Genomic DNA, 14,081 nt, shown 5'->3' with positions numbered 1-14,081 from the left:
CATCAACAGCTACATTCTATCCAAAGTGAGGCTGGAAACAAGTTTTACTTGAAGCTCCAAAGACCTGCAAGATACTTCAGAACGGTCATGGAAAAATAGAATGAAGATAAGTTTATTTTGGTGCAAATAATTTTGAAATCCAGGCAAATGTCATGGAGTATGAAGTACATGAAAAAAACTATGCATTTCTGTTTTTAGAGATATATTTATTTATTTGAAAGGCAGTGTTGGCCGGCACCGCGGCTCAATAGGCTAATCCTCCACCTGCAGTGCCAGTACACCGGGTTCTAGTCCTGGTCGGGGCGCCGGATTCTGTCCTAGTTGCTCCTCTTCCAGGCCAGCTCTCTGCTGTGGTCCGGGAGTGCAGTGGAGGATGGCCCAGGTGCTTGGGCCCTGCACCCGCGTGGGAGACCAGGAGAAGCACCTGGCTCCTGGCTTCAGATCAGCGCGGTGCGCTGGCTGCAGTGGCCATTGGAGGGTGAACCAACGGCAAAGGAAGACCTTTCTCACTGTCCACTCTGCCTGTCAAAAAAAAAAAAAAGAAAAAGAAAGGCAGTGTTAGAAGGAGAGACACAGACACAGACACACACACACACACGCCTTCCATCTGCTGGTTGACTCCCGAAATGGTGGTGCTGGATAAGGCCAAGGCCAGGAGCCAGGGACTGCATCTGGGTCTCCCACATGAGTAGCAGGGGCTCTGCTGCTTTCTCAGGTGTGTTAGCAGGGAGCTGGATAGGAAGAAGAGTGCCAGGAATCGAACCAGTGCCTATATGGGATGCTGGTGTTGCAGGTGACACCCTAACCTGCTTCATCAATTTTGTGCCAGAATAAACATCTTTTAACTCCATGTTCAGTGAACTTTTTGAAGTCTCCTCTTACAATGAAATCCCAGTAGTGAAGAGCTCATTCAACAGGAATGAATTCCAAGTTGTATATTATAAGAGTAGAAGACCCAGGTGCTGGGGTATCAGATAATGATAAGGAGAAGCTTGGTTTTTTTTTTTTTTTTTTTTTTTTTTAAATCTCTCTCAAGAATAAAATGGAGGGTCAGCATTTGGCACAGCCCATGAGGTGTCCTGTGGGCTGCCTGCATTCCTTTTTCAAACTGCCTGGGTTTGAGGCCTGGCTTTGCTCCTGACTCTTAGCTTACTGCTAGTATGCATCCTGAGAGGCAGGAGGTGATGACTGAAGTACTTGGGGTTCCTGCAACCAAAATGGGAGATCTGGATGGAGTTCCAGGCTCCTGGCTTCAGCCTGGCCCAGCCCTGGCTATTGTGAGCACCGGGGGAGTGAACCAGCTGATGGGGACTCTGTTCATCTCTGTTTCTCTGCCTTTCAAGTAAATAAAGAATTAAAAAATCTGTAAATGGCATGATTCATAACACAGAGCATGCTGTTTAAAGATGTTTCATGGCTAATTAGGAGGGCTGGGGAACTCAATCTTGGAAAATGAGGGGGAATAAGAGGCAGGCTTGGCCCCTCTCCCATCCACCCATGGTCAGGTTCCTAAGAATTTTTCTCTCGTGTCATAAAATCAACCCTTGTTCAGCTGAGGCTCATCTCCATGTCTGTGGGAACTGAGATGAATTAAGAGCCCTTCAATGCAGATCTGTTTTAGAATAAGCTGTAAGTTACTGTTACCTTTAACAAGAATTTTGTGAATGTGGATTGTAAGGGATGTAATTTAGCATAAACTTAGAAAATGTAAATGTTTCTTTCCCTTCCACATTTCACTGATTGCCTGGCTAGAATTATAAAGAGCAGTTTGTGTGGTTTGAAATCGGATGTTCTAGAATCATTTTTCTTGATGTGAGGAACCAGACTTTGCTATCATTTGGTGTAAAAGCTTTCTACATAGCGATTTGGAGAGAGAGCCGTTGGGGAATTCGTAATGAATCCATAGGTTATTCTTCCGGTATATATGTATTTTTCCAGACAACAGATTTACTCAAAAACCTCTCTCACACTGTATCTTCGAATATATCAGGAAAGGGAGGGTAAAGAAGGTAAAGAGAGATTTTTACCTTCTCTGCTACCCAAGCTGAAAGCAATTACTAAAAAAGAGAAGAGAAGCTCCTGGGTAAAAGCCTTCATGACAACTGGAGCCGTGAAATGTGTATCGAAAGAAAGGCATTCATCGTCCTATTAGAGCAAGGATCTGATAGGAGCCTCCCCCGCCCCTCCCCTGACTGCATTTTCTTTTCCATTTGCAGCGAAGCTCAGAGAACCAGGTCCCTGGGGACTGCTTTAGAGAATATTTGGAAGTAATAAGGAAGCTCCCCCCTCCCCTGGGGGAGGAAGAAAGTTGTGTGTTTCCTGGAGATCCCTCCCTCCTCTTTCTCTGAAGTCTTCCGTGTTGACACAGGAAAAACCCCTACAGGGGACGGTCACCAAGGCTGCTGGAGGCCAACCCTCCCTCACCCCAGGAACCCCCATGACACTCTCTGATGGGCTGTCTTGGAGACAAGATGTCTTGCTCTGCCAGGGATTATGATGCACCCAAGGAAATAAAATGTCATTTGGAAATGATGCTTCCTCTCCAGATTGCTTTTTATTGATAGCTAAATATATAGCTGAGGCTGTAGCCGACTCGAAGCACCCTGGGAGCCTTACTCTCTACATGGTCTCCCATTTCTCTGGCTCTGAGCAAACCTTGGAGTCAAAGGAGGGGGGAATATGAAAGAATTCATGGGGAAAACAATGGTGACTAAGGAGAGGTGTGCAAATCTTCATTTCATAGGCACTATGTAACAAACATCCTCCGATTTTTTTTTTTCCTGTAAAATGCTTAAAATTCACATGTGGCTCCTTCAAATCACTTGTAAGTCCATAGAGGCTTTCAGAATCATTCCTTCAACCCCAAGCATTGTGTTAAATTATGACCTCAACAAAAACCCTAAATTCATGTTTAAGAGAAATTCTCAAATGATGCTATCTATCAAGGTCTGTGTACCTGAATCATTGACAGAAAAGATTTTTTTTTCCTGCCTGCCCCTCCCTGCCTCTTAGATGTCTCTCAAAGGCCCCCAACACATGGCCCTGAGTCTTTTATTAGCACTGACTGCCTAGGAAGTACTTCCCAGAGCCTGAGAACTGCTAAACAGTTTTGGGGTACTCGTTAGTATTACTGCACCTGTTGAATCCTGAAGGTAGTGATTGTACATGTACAAAATAGATGCCCTCGCTCTAGTTGCCCAGGAGTGATGGTAAGTCCAAAGGGTCAGGGTATGCCTTGGAGGCTGTTCAGTATGGTTTGCTGTACCTTATTTAGTAAACCTTTGGTGTACTTAAAATGGGGGCTAAGGTAGTCAGGTATTAACTTCAATTCTTAATTTACTTACCATTTAAAAAGCAGCAAGAAGCCCAGCTGGATGTCTACCCAGAGTGCAGTTTCAAGCTGCTGTAGGTTCACTGAAATGAAGTGGGGAGTTTGAAAGTAGCCACCCTTACTCTTCCAACTATACTTATGCCCAGTTATTCTTAGAAAAATATAATAAAACTGATTTTTGAATTGTATATGTTTCTGATTGGCCTTCTCTATCCTACCTTGCAGGATTAGTGGGCCTAAAAATAATTGGCAGTCTTAAGCCCTCCAGAGCTATATTTTGGCAAGGTTTTTGCAAAATGCTAACTAGCTGCATTTCTCCTACTGATTGGTAGGTGATCTCAAATCATACATCTGCATAATGACTGTAATTTATGTGCTTTATTATTAAGGTTTAGGTCAAATGACTTCAGGCTTTCCATGTGCGTAGCGCATTATATGCAGTAATTTCACTCCTTTTGGGAAGTGGGGGAGGGAGGATGGATTAATGTATACATTCCCTTACCCCCCTGGGATTATTAAAAACCTTTTGAGATTTTCTTTCTTTGTTCCATGAAGCAGAGCATTGTGTGTTCCTCACGGGGTTCTTAGGTAGCTTGGCGGGGCTGGAGTTATATAGCAGCCTGCCTTTTAGCTCACTTTGTAGCTATGTGAATTTAGGTCTGAGAAGTGAACAGAAATGATTCTGGTAATGTTTTTGACCAACAGCAAGGAATTGTTTTACCTTCAGAACAAATAAAAATTAGAAAAAGGCTAAAGTAGCAATTGAGGGATTAGGAAAATTGCCCCAGCAAATAATAGCTTAATGTAGCTCCCCAATATTAGAGTTACATCGACTATTTATAGTTTTTGAAAGCATCGTGAAAATGCCCCCCACCACGTGTATTGTTTCTGCTTTGACAGCCAAGATTTGTTTGCTTATATATTTCTAGTAGTTGATGTGTCTTATTTTTCAAAGATTTATATATCTAAAAGGCAGAGAGATAGAGGCAGAGGGACAGGGAGATGGAGAGAGAGACAGAGAGATCTATCTGCTGGTTTACTACCCAAATGACTATAACAGCCAGGACTGGCTAGGCAAAGGCCAGGAGCCAGAAACTCCATCCGGGTCTTCCATGTGGGTGGCAAGGGCCCAAGCACTTGGGCCATCTTCTGCTGCTTTCCCAGGTGCATTATCCAGCTCCCTGGCTGGATCAGAGGTAGAGCAGCCAGGAATTGAACTGGCACTCTGGTATGGGATGTGGGCATCCCAAGTGGTGGCTTAACCTGCTGCACCACAATACCTGCTCCAGTATGTCTTTAAAATGCCTTTTTCCCATTTATTTTTACTTTATTTGAAAAACAAATAGACAGACGGAGATCTTCCATCTGCTGATTCACCCTGCAGGCCAAAGCCAGGAGCCTAGAACCCAAACCAGATCTCCTGCATGGGTGGCGGCGACCCAAGTACCTGAGGCATCACTTGTAGCCCCTCCCTCCCCCAGGTGTGCATCACTAGGAAGCGGGATTGGAAGCAGAGCCAGGACTCATAAAACCAGGCACTCCGGTATGGGATGTGGACATTCCAAGTCTGCTCCTTGCTTTATTTTTTAAAATAAATGTTAATAAAACATATTATATATAATATAGTATTAATAAATGTATTAATAAAAGAGTTGCAGATTTGCAGAAGTTGAGAGGATACCGCAGAGTTTTTTATATTCCACCCCCTGAATTCCCTATTACTAACATCTTATATTTGTGTGGTACATTTGTCACAATTGACAAAGCAGTACTGATGCATTTCATTTTAATTACGTAAGTGCCTACTTTATTCTGATGTCCTTAGTTTTTTTTAAGATTTATTTATTTATTTGAAAGAGTTACAGAGAAGCATAGAGAGAGAGAGAGAGAGAGAGAGATCTTTCACCTGCTGGTTCACTCCCCAGATGGCCACAACAACCAGAGCTGGGCCCATCCAAAGCTAGGAGCCAGGAGCTTTTTCCAGGTCTCCCATGTGGGTGCAGGGGCCCAAGCACTTGGGCCATTTTCTGCTTCTTTCCCAGGCACATCAGTAGGGATCTTGATCAGAAGCTGAGCATCCTGGACTCAAACTGCAGCTTGTGGGATGCCAGCCTTGCAGGTGGTGGCCCAACCTGCTGTGCCACAGCACTGGCCCCAATAGCAGTGTTTTTAAGATTCATCCATTTTGTAGCATGTAACAGAACTTCAGCCCTTCTGGCTAAATAATAGCGTGTTTTTTATAAGCTATCTATATGTCTATATCTATCTATAATTCATTTATTTCTATAAGATTTATTTATTTGAAAGGCAGAATTAAACACACACACACACACACAGAGATTGATTGATTGATTTTCCATATGCTGACTGACTTCCCAAATGGCTTGCAGTGGCTTGGGGATGGGCCAGGCTGAAGTTAGGAGCCAGGAACTTTATCTGGGTCTCTCACTGGGTGGCAGGGACCCAAGTACTTTGGTCATCTTTGCTGCTTTCCTAGGCTCATTAGCAGGGAGCTGGATGGGAAGTGGGGCAGCTGGGACTGGAAGCAGTTCTCCAGTATGGGATGCTGGTGTCACAAGCAGCAGCTTGGCCCACTGTGTTATAATGCCAGCCCCCATTCATTTGTTGATGGGAATTTGGCTATTATGACTAATGTTGCTAGAAACATATGCATGTTTCGGTGAAATTATTTAGTTTTTCTTGATGTCCTTGTTCTGTTCCAGAATCCGGTATAGGATACCAGATTGTATTTTATTGTCATGTGTCCTTAGAGATCTGAGGCTTTGCTTTTGATGGCCCTGGAGCTGTCTGTGTTTGGTTGCCATCGTTTGCCAACACACATGCATGCCACTCAATTCTTAGTTGGTGTGCTGTCTTTTCTCTAAATTCTCACTTGCTATGAAAACTCTTCTTGAACCAGCTGGAAGAGAGAAAGCACTACTCCCCTGGCTCAGTTCCTGGGCCCAGGAGAAGTTGGCAGAAATATTCTTCGTGCAACACTTTAGTAGCTTATCAGAGTGTTATGGATGTTCTTCCCTTGCTTTGGTTTGTAATGGCACTGTTTGGCTTTTACATAATGCTTCTCTATTTACAAAGGGCATTTTTCAAAACAAGGTTTTTTTTTAAATCTATTTGAAAGGCTCAGTTACAGAGAGAGAGAGGGAGAGGCACACACACACACACACACACAGATCTTACATTCCTGGTTCACTCCCCAAGTAGCTGCAAAGCTGGGTCTAGGCCAGGCTGAACCCAGAAGCCTGGAGCTCAATCTGGGTTTCTCACATGGGTGTAGGGGCCCAAGCACTTGGGCCATCTTCCTCTGCTTTGCCAAGCACATTAGCAGGGAGCTGGATTGGAAGTGGAGTGGCCAGGATTGGACCCTGGCATTCATGTGGGATGCCAGCACTACAGGTGTCAGCCTAATCCCTGCACTGCTGGCACTGACAAAGGGCTTTATATTTTTTAGGCTCCAGTGGGTGACTTACCCAAGAGCCTCCAGTGATTCACGTAGAACTGTTACTCAAACACATATTCCTGACTCCCACATCAGTCTCCCTGCCCCTCGACTATCCTTAGCACAGGCAAACCAAAGAACCAGATAATGTTAAGGAGTTGGAACCTTACATATCCACTTCTTAGGAACCCCTTGTAAGTAGCTAGGATTTCTTCTTGGTTCAATTGAGGCACTCCTGAGTTTCTTGAAGAAAAGCCCATGTAAAATCACATTCTCTGACAACTGCAATCTTCTCAGATGTGTCTCACTGCAGCCCCTGCCCTTAGGGTGCAGTTGTGTCCCTTCTGTTATCCAAAGGCGTTTGGTTGTTCAACCTGGGTGCGAAGAACGTGTGCTTTCCCTGCCAGTGTCTTGGCATGGTTGCCGGCTGCCGGGTCCCTTTGGGACCCCAGAGGAGTCATTCCCACAGATTTACTTTGTCTCCTGCAGGTAGAGAAAGCTAACACCTAACCTTGGAGGGGATTGCATATATTCCTTGCACCACCTGGAAAAAAAACATAACTGGAGAGAGATTTTATTGGCATCCAGTTGGTTTTCACAATGAGTTTCCAGACAGATACAGAAAAGCATTGGGAGGTATACAAGGTGAACACAGTCTACTGGTCACTGTGCCGAGGGCTGGCCTAAGAAGCCAGCCTCCATTTATAACATTTTCTATGGGAAGCTGAGTTATGAGTAGCTGAAAAGAAATGAACCCCATTTGTATGAACCCAGCCAGCCTTGGAGAGAGGAGCAAATGAGATGATCACCCCAGAGCCTTGTTAAAGGATGGAATGGGTTCCTCATATTCACCGTCTGCTTCTTTATCCATCGATTTGAAGTGCTTCAACAACAACAAAAAGAAAACCAGTACACACTCAGGCAGGGCTGAGGAGTAACTTGCTGTGATTATCTTTGTTGAGCTTTGAAAACGAAGGCATTGATATTAGGACTAAAGAGAAATTACATAGAGCTGGGGTGATTGACAAAAGTTTGGTTCTTTCGAGTGATTTTTTGGTTTTGTTTTGTTTTTAATGCCGTGGAGTTAACTTTAAAAGCATGCTTCGTTGAATCCCGTGCAAGGCCCCTAGGACAGGGCTGGAGGACCTCTTTGCTATTGAGGGCCACTGACCCACAAAGAAAAAAAGTAATCAAGGGCCATGTACAAAAAGCAACTTAATTTAGGTGCTCCCTTAGAAAACCATAAAGCATTCAGGTCACCTGCTTCTAAAATGAAGAATAAGGAACTCCACAAGTACAACAAATAAAGAAAAACCCCTTCAGTTTCATAGCATGCCCAGTTAAAGACATGGGTAGGCTAAGAAAGCACAGTAATAGGCAAAAGGAAAAATGGGAAGCCAACAGAAGAGTTGTTAAGGGACTAGAAGAGATACATGGAGAAGAAACTGTAGGTTCCAGGGGCTATGGAAGCAGCCGTGGAAGCAGGGGAGGCAAAGGACCATGGTAGAGCATAACCTAGTATTCCCCGAGCTAGCAGGTTAACTTGTTAACTGCTGTTCAGGGCTCTTTAGAGACTTGAATCCTGCAGTCTTTCTAGCAATAACTATTTTTCAATTTTTAAAAATTATTTATTTGAGAGACAGAGTTACGGAGGGGGAGAGAGAGAGAGAGAGTCTTCCATCTATTGGTTCACTCCCCAAATGGCTGCAAATGGCTGTGGCTGGACCGGGCTAGAGCCAGGAACCGGGAGCTTCATCTAGATCGCCCACGTGAGTGCAGGGACTCAAGCACTTCGGCCACCTGCTGCTGCTTTCCCAGGAACATTAGTGGGGAGCTGGACAGGAAGTGGAACAGCTGGGACTTGAATTGGCACCCATATGGGATGCCAGTGCTGAGACGACAGGTTTTCCTGCTATGCCACAGTGCCAGCCCCAATAATTCTTCACTATGGATACAGATCAGACTCATTTAGGGCACCTTTTAAAAAAATACACATGCCAGCTCTCTGCTGTGGCCCGGGAGTGCAGTGGAGGATAGCCCAAGTCCTTGGGCCCTGCAGGTGCAGGGTCATGGGAGACCAGGAGAAGCTACCTGGCTCCTGGCTTTGGATCGGCCCAGCGCGCCGGCTGCAGCGGCCATTGGGGGGTGGGGGTGAACCAACGGAAAAGGAAGACCTTTCTCTCTGTCTCTCTCTCACTGTCCATTCTGCCTGTCAAAAAAAAAAAATACACATGTCCACTGCTACCCCACAGTGGTTGTCTCACCTGTCTCATGTTGATTCAGTTCTCCCTGTGTTCAGCTATTTCAGCCTAAAGGAAAAATTATGGTATCTTTTTCTTGAATGAGAAGTGTCTAGGATCACCAGATTTAGAAAAAGAGATGTACAAAAATAAAAACTTCTAATTCAGACATGGCATTTTAGAAGCAGTCTCAAACACAGAATACAGAATAGCTTTCTTTTTTATTTTTATTAATATAAAGAGAACAGATTTCATGTGTTTCATGGGTACAGTTCTAAGACGGTAACTGTAGTTCCCTCCCACCCCAGTCCCCCTCCTTTCATCCCTACTTTGCTTTTCATTAATTTTTGCAAAGACATAATTTTAATCTACTCTATAATCATAGGCTTAATGCCCCCCAACCATAATATTCAACAAGTAAAAAGTAGGAAGACCACAGTTCCACAGAAGTATAAACAAGGGCTAAAAATAACAATCAAATCATAAGATGTCCATTTCATTCCTATACATTTTTTTGGTGTTCTATGTTAACTACCACATATCAGAGAAAACATACAATATTTGTCTTTTGAGGACTGACTTCACTAAGCATAATGGTTGCATTCATTTTGTTGCAAAAGGTAGGATTTCATTCTTTTTTATGGCTGACTAATACCACAGTGTGTATATACATTTTCTTTACCCAGTCATCAGTTGATAGACATCTGGGTTGGTTCCATATCTTAGCTACTGTGAATTGAGCTGCAATAAACATGTAGCCACAAATAATAGATATGCCCTGGCTTTCAAAATAAACCATTTTTTGAGCTTTAAGTAGATAGTCATTTCAAATTTCTCGATTTCTCAGCGATTCTTACTCGAAGTCAGAAGTGGCATTCCATTTTCAATTGCACCCACACTGTCTCCCTTTTCCTCCCTGTACTTTTCATCAGAACTAACTGGTTATGGCACTGAATCTCTCTAGCCTATGTGTATCTTGGGATTTCATTCCCAAGTGTGTCTTGGATGGCGTGTGTCTCAGAGCTTTTGGCAAGAATGTCAAAATACATTTTTTTTCAAGTAATGCTTCTTAGAAATGCACATGGAATGAGTGGTATGTTCAAGGCTCTTTGGCCCAAAGTTCCATGTTGGAGTGGGAACTTTGCACTGAGAGGAAGACGGCTTGGCTGGCATATATCAGCAATATCAGCATATCAGCAAATATCTACCATGTTGTCATGTTTCATCCAACACAGATCTTTCACCATCAGACAAAGTCTTCCTGGAAAGATGGAAGATGAAAGTCCTCTGTTTTTTCTTTGCTCTTAGGTGTTGCCAAAACACAGATGTACTCCTGTGTGCAAGTATAAGCAGATCTTCATAAGGTCCTGCCGAGGCTCCCCAGTGGTGTGAGACGGGTGTTGTGTGGGGGCCATGCTGGGCCTTGTATGTGTGCCAGTGTCAACAGGGCTGTCTCCTTTCAGCAGGGTACCAGTAGAACTTTTTTTGCTGGTATCAGTTTTGGAAGGATGTATCTTCTTGTGTCAGATTCCTGTAATTAAGTTTAAACCGCTCATGCTCCAGCACCTTCCTCAATGGAAAAAATTATTTCTCCCTGCTGTTTCTCATATTTTTCTGGCTTCAGAGTATGCATGCACAAGTTGCATGTTCACTTGTCCATGTGCATTGAGAATGGAGGGAAAGGGGGCCTTTCTTTTGAATTTTGAAGTCTATTTGCTAGCATCCAATGAGTGACTGTTTGTCATGTGTGGATCCTGTAAAGATTAGATGAGCATACATTATTTTCCAAACTCATGAATTATCTTGCCTTGGAACCTCAACGCATACCACAGTGGAATCTTGGAAACCAGCCTATGCTAGGATGAATTTTAACGTCTGATGATCCTTGAAAAGTATCTACTCTCTTACTGTGGAGTAATTGACATAAATAACCCTATGCATAAGTTGTCATTGTGAGCATTGCAATTAATTTTGTATATGAGACATGAATATGATGTGGATTATTAATACAACTATAGCACTGTACTGTTTGGGGTCCCTCATACTGTTTTATGTGTTAAAAGTGTAATGGGGGAAGCCACCAATCCTGAAATCGGGAGATGAGTGATATCTCTCTGGTAATTATACATCCCAGTACTAAAGGCCTGCTGCGAACTTGCTAAGCCAGCGAGGAGGGAGCTTTGTTTTGGGTTGTAACAAAGGTGTTTCCATAAAGCTGAGCCTTAGCAACCTTTTTTCTTGCACTAATGAGATCTGAGATACTCTGCAGCTTCACAGCTCAATGCTGTGCTACATGATCATCATCTTTTCAAAAAACTTTTATTCTTTTTGTTTTCCTGCTAGTAGAATTTGTTGGCCAAGGTTTTCGAAAAATGCTAGAAGGAGCTTTTTTTTCTGGACGGGGAAGTCACTTGACGACTGCTGTTGAATGCTATATCCACCCCGCCCCCTTTTTCTTTCCCCCTGCCAGTTAGCACTCTCCCTACTTTGTAATTGGCAGGAAGGAAGAATAATTGGGAACACATGTAATTATTTGCCTCTGTGCAGTTGTCAATCAAATGTTGGTCAATAAATTTTATCTGAAGATTGCCCCTGCCCCAAAGTTCCTTTAGTATCTCTTAAAAGGCAGATGCCAGCATGTGCACACAGCCCAGAAACAGCAGTGGCTTGCTCCTGGTCCATTTCATTTCCAATCACAAGTGTTGGTTCAAAGATTTGCTCTTCATTCACCAGCACTTGGTTTACTGAACACACTTCCCATCGACAAGTCCACATGTTTTCAGGAATCTACTCATTGCTGAGATGTTGCCTCTTTTGTATTTTTAAGATTTATTTATTTATTTGAAAGTCAGTTACACACAGAGAGAAGGAAAGGCAGAGAGAGAGAGGTCTTCCATCCACTGGCTCACTCCCCAAATGGCTGCAACAGCTGGATCTGGGCCAAGCTGAAGCCAGAAACCAGTAGCTTCTTCCGGGTCTCCCATGTGAGTGCAGGGGCCCAAGGACTTGGGCCATCTTCCTGCTGCTTTCCCAGGCCACAGCAGAGAGCTGGATCAGAAGTGGAGCAGCCGGGACTAGAACCGGCACCCATATGGAATGCCGGCACTGCAGGCGGCAGCTTTACCTGCTGTGCCACAGCACTGGCCTCGAGATGTTGCTTCTTAACAGGACCCACTTTGTCTTACATGGAGCATGGACAGCGGGAACAGAAAGTGAAACAGAATCCCTGTAAACATGTACAGAACGACACCTCACCGGTCATTGTGGGAGTAACCAAAGATCAGTTTGAGAGGGAAAGCATTGTGTTTTCAAAGTACGAATTTTGACAGAGTACCATTTGACAGAGAAGGAGCAAGGTGATGGGGCCGAGTTCTCTAGGGCTTACCTCCAAACTGCAAGCTTATTGCATTTGGTGGAAGGGAAGGGGATGGTGTGTGGGTTGGGCTGCTGTGTGGTGATGGTGTATTTGGAAGCCATTTAGTCTATAATGGGATGGGCAGCTACACTGCAGAGTCATAGTAGATGTAGTCTCTGACATCTACACAAAAGGCACTGAGCACTAAGTGTCAAAACTGAGGATTATCATTACCCTCTCTGTGATTTATCGTAGATTCAGATTATCTAGCACAAACTCTCCATAGTTTGCTCTTTGCGGACAAATCTGGGCCAGACATTTGAAATGTACAAATCTAGGCTGAGCATTGGACACAATGACATGGGATGCCCACATCACATATTAGAGTGCCTGGGTTTGAGTCCTGGCTCCACTTGGGATACCACCTGCATACCCTAGGATGCTGATAGTGCAACTATTCCAGTACTCCTGGCGTCAGCCTGCCCCAGTGCTGGCTTTTATATACATTTGGGGAGTAAACTAATGGATGGAAGGTATCTCTGTCTCCCTCTTGCTCCAACTTTCAAATAAAATACATAAAAAAGAAATGCACAAATCTTTTTGCTGGGGCTGATATTGTGGTTTGCAGCATTGGCATCCCATATGGCTGCCAGTTTGAGTCCTGGCTGCTCCACTTCTGATCCAGTTCTCTGCTAATGTGCCTGAGAAGGCAGAGGCAGATGGCCTGTGTACTTGGGCACTGCCACCCATGTGGGAGACCCAGAAAAAGCTCCTGGCTTCGCCCTGGCCCAGCTCCAGCCTTTGCGGCCATTTGGGGAGTAAACCAGCAGGTAGTAATTCTTTCTCTCCCTCTCTCCCTCTCTCCCTCTCTCCCTCTCTCCCTCTCTCCCTCTCTCCCTCTCTCCCTCTCTCCTTCTCTCCCTGTAACTCTGCCTTACAAATAAATAAATGAATCTTTAAAAAAAAAATCTCTTTGCTTCCCCTAGCAGTTTTCCTTATATTTGCCTAGTTTGGGGATGTTATGTATAAGGGCATTTTAAAAAGTCTTGTGGAAAATGGAATTAAAAGATAAGCTTATTTTGGTGCAAAACAGTTTTAAAATCCATACAGGTGTGGCTGGCACTGTGGCTTAGCAGTTAAAAGCTGCCGTCTGCAGCCCTGGCATCCCATTTGGGCGCTAGTTCTAGTCCCGGCTGCTCCACTTCCGATCCAGCTCTCTGCTATGGCCTGGGACAGCAGTAGAAGATGACCCAAGTCCTTGGGCCCCTGCACCCACGTGGCAGACCTGGAAGAGGCTACTAGTTCCTGGCTTCAGCTTGGCCCAGCTCTGCCTATTGCAGCCATTTGGGGAGTGAGCCAGCGGATGAAAGACCTCTCTCTCTCTCTCTCTCTCTCTCTCTTTCTCTCTCTTTCTCTCTCTCTCTGCCTCTGCTTCTCTGAAATTCTGCCTTTCAAAATAAATAATAAATAAATCTTTAAAAAACTCCATACAGGCTTATTTTTTATAAAACATCCTTTGTCCAGTATAGGCTCTCTGGGTGTATAAACTCCTAGATCCAGAAAATCTGTCTCATTTGCATGGTGTATATAGTACATGAAAGAATCTCATGGAATTTGTAAGAAAGACTGGTTGGTACGGAATGCTGCTCCTTTCATTGACCATACCAGTTTTCCTGTGGTTCACCCAGCCCTGTGATG

At 44.2% G+C, this 14,081-nt stretch overlaps 1 protein-coding gene across 4 annotated transcripts in view; it reads left to right on the top strand.

Annotated features, from left to right (window-relative positions):
- GPC4 (glypican 4) overlaps positions 1-14,081 on the top strand; it is a 120,005-nt gene that overhangs the window by 65,503 nt on the left and 40,421 nt on the right. The window lies entirely within an intron of this gene.

This window comes from Oryctolagus cuniculus, chromosome X (genome assembly GCF_051225735.1).
Source record: "Oryctolagus cuniculus isolate XC-2025 breed Fujian yellow rabbit chromosome X, ASM5122573v1, whole genome shotgun sequence".
NCBI classification, from domain to species: Eukaryota; Metazoa; Chordata; class Mammalia; order Lagomorpha; family Leporidae; genus Oryctolagus; species Oryctolagus cuniculus.
This window is presented reverse-complemented; position numbering and strand designations above follow the sequence as displayed.